The 2,984-nt window shown below is 39.1% G+C and overlaps 1 non-coding gene across 1 annotated transcript; it reads right to left on the bottom strand.

Annotated features, from left to right (window-relative positions):
* Window positions 1-2,648: 2,648 nt before the first annotated feature.
* Window positions 2,649-2,751, bottom strand: LOC128248216 (U6 spliceosomal RNA). The gene has a single exon (XR_008264505.2). It is a non-coding gene; the product is annotated as a U6 spliceosomal RNA (small nuclear RNA).
* Between the last annotated feature and the right edge of the window lie 233 nt (window positions 2,752-2,984).

Raw genomic sequence — 2,984 nt, 5'->3', positions numbered from 1 at the left:
CAAATCTTCTAATAGCAATTTTTAAGCTGTTTTCTTTAGCTTCCTCAGCATTGATACCAGAACAATGGGAGAAAATAAAAGCTGAATGGTAAAATTATGTCTTTGATTGAATCGAAATGATTCCCTTATGAATTCTTCAAAAGTAACTATCAATCGTATTCCTCTCTAAATTAAAAGGATACATTTAATATGAGATTGAATCTTGCTATATAAAGGAGTTCTGATTAGTCTGTTCTGTCGAAAGGTTTTGATTGATCCCTATCTAACATAACCCCAGCATAAATTCATTACATGATCCGCTCTGTCGTTGGCTTCTATTCACTTCTATGGTTCGCTTTGGTTGTTGAGGCTGTTGTTGACATTTCAGTTGTCACAATTTCTGTTGTTGTTGTTTCCGATGCAACTCATATCAAGGACAAATTTTGAAATCCTTCAACAATAAAACCACGAAATGAAAATTCTATTTTGTACGTCGTGATGTGAGATTCTTCCTTATCTCGTATACAGAACCACTGCATCTCGTTATACAAATAGGATTTCGCAATAGTTATGAAGTGGAAATCTTTTCTTAAGGAATAAAATTAGCAAACGTTAAACGGGCAGATGACCGAGGAATCTTCGGAAATTGTCAATGTCAAATAGCAGCAGTAATGGTGCGGGCAAGCAAAGAGAACTTATTACACCAGGTAATCCTAATAGATAAGTGCAGTGAATCACCCTTTGTGAGATTCGTAGCATCAAAAATGAGACAACCTCACATAATATGAATGAATGTATGAAACTGGCCCGAAAGAAATACAAAACGAGGCATAATAACGTATCTAATTATTGTTCACTGGAGACTGTGTGAGAGGTATGGCCTTGAAATTCCATTGAAATGGTATGAGCATAAACCATAAGGCCTCACCCAGAATAGTGAATGCAAGATTTTATGAGATTTTACAATCCAATGTGACTCAGTGATTAATGTGTGGAGATGACACGTCATTGTAGTGGATAAAAGGATGAAGGGAATGAAGATCATAGATATTGTCACTCTTGGGCATGTACGATTTGATGATAAAGAAATGGAAAAATTAAAAAGGTTTGCACGACTGTGGGTAATGGAGAGAGTAACTGCCATTCTCGTAGTTCTAAGCGAAATGAGAACCTCAGGAAATATTCTTTTAGAAATTGGAATTGACATGAGCGAAGCACATGCTTTGAAAATTGCTCTATTGGGGACAGCGAGGTTTTTGAGATTGGGACTTGGGTACGAAGAGACGCTGTGAGATCTTTGGCGATAGTTGCTATCTGCTCTTACAGAATTGGCCAGAGCAAGGAAAAACGAGAGTTCTGCGGTGAATACAAAAGGGGACATGACAATGTGGTTAGAATGGTCCATTGAGGGCTTTGTGGAAAGTATGGTCTACAAAATCAAAGACATTTTATGAATAAATGTCAGTAGTTACGAAAAATGCGGAGTTTAAAATCCCCGTGGAATGCAATGTTTTAGTGTGATCATTAAATTAAACATCGAACACCTGATATTGTATTTGACAGAAAAGAAAAAATGACATGCCTGATAATTGACATAGCAAGACCAGGTAAAAATAAGATTGAAAAGAAGGGAGAAGAAAAAGTGAACAACTATTACGAATTGAAGTGAGCAACGAGGAAAGTGGACGCGCTACCAACAGCGATTCCTGCGTTTGGGAGTATCAATATCAAATTATCAGCGTGGCTCCGAAAGATTTGAACATATGCAAAGGGAGGACACCTAAAAGATCACCATTGCTTGGAATTGCATTAGTACAGCCCACAGGGTTCATGAAGCGTGACCAGTAAACAAGCGTGGACTTGGTCTGCTAACTATGGCCAGCTGACACATTCCATCGTGCCCATCAAAATAATATAACGTAACAACATGATATACTGTTTCAGATATTGGCACGAAGCCAGCAATATCGGGGGTGGGAGTAAATCGATTCCAGTGTTTAACTGGTGATTTATTTTATCAAACCTGAAACGATGAAAGGCAAAGTCAACCTCGGCAGCTAAACACGTTAGTAACAACAACAGCAACAATAATATCAATCCTTTCTACTCTAAGCACAAGGCCTGCAATTTGCGGGGAGGGAGTAAGTTGATTACATCGACCCCAATGCTTCACTGGTCCTTATTTCAACGACGCCGAAACGATGAAAGAAAATATCGACCTTGGCGGAATTTGATCTCAGAACGTAAAGACGAATGAAATACCGCTAAGCATTTTTCCCGGAGTGCTAACGATTCGACCAACCCACCAATAATGTTTTAATGCAAAACCAGGCAGTTATTTTCATTACTTTTCATCTTAAGTGAGGGCAAATGTTAAAATGGATATGTTATGTGTTAGTCTAAAAGGTGGACCACGCCAAATATTCCGCTCACCCTTTGCTTGTCAGTTGCTTGACTTTAACCAGTTGAGCATGTCCCTTAGTGGCTGACAATATGTACACCTCTCATCAGGAGCAGGAGTAGTTGTGTCTGTGAGGGGGCATTATAGCAATGAGTTGAGAGAAATTATTTTGAATTTGAATATTTCACTCGTGGAAACATGAGCATTATTTATTTATTTATGTGTTTCAGCCAAGTGGCTGCGGTCATGCTGGTGCACCACCGTGAAAAAAAAAATGGAACGCTTCACGAATTTGCGTGTCATCCTTGCGCAGGGGCCATGCTAATCTTCTCTGTATCGTTCCAATTTTAGAATATGTACCGCCGTTCAACATCCTTAAAAAAAAGGGGCAATTTGAGTAGGATAGGCTACTCGACCTGAAGACAATTCTAACTGGGCCCCACTTGCAAGGTCATACGCTGTTTATCTTGATATGTAATCATGATACCGCGTACATATGGTTATCATGAATGTGCCTACAGTACACTCATCGGGCGCGGGATCATGACGATGATATTGAGTTTTGTATACAATCGCCACATTGATGGCGGTATGTTCTGTGTTG

Source organism: Octopus bimaculoides, chromosome 6 (genome assembly GCF_046866305.1).
Source record: "Octopus bimaculoides isolate indiv1 chromosome 6, ASM4686630v1, whole genome shotgun sequence".
NCBI classification, from domain to species: Eukaryota; Metazoa; Mollusca; class Cephalopoda; order Octopoda; family Octopodidae; genus Octopus; species Octopus bimaculoides.
This window is presented reverse-complemented; position numbering and strand designations above follow the sequence as displayed.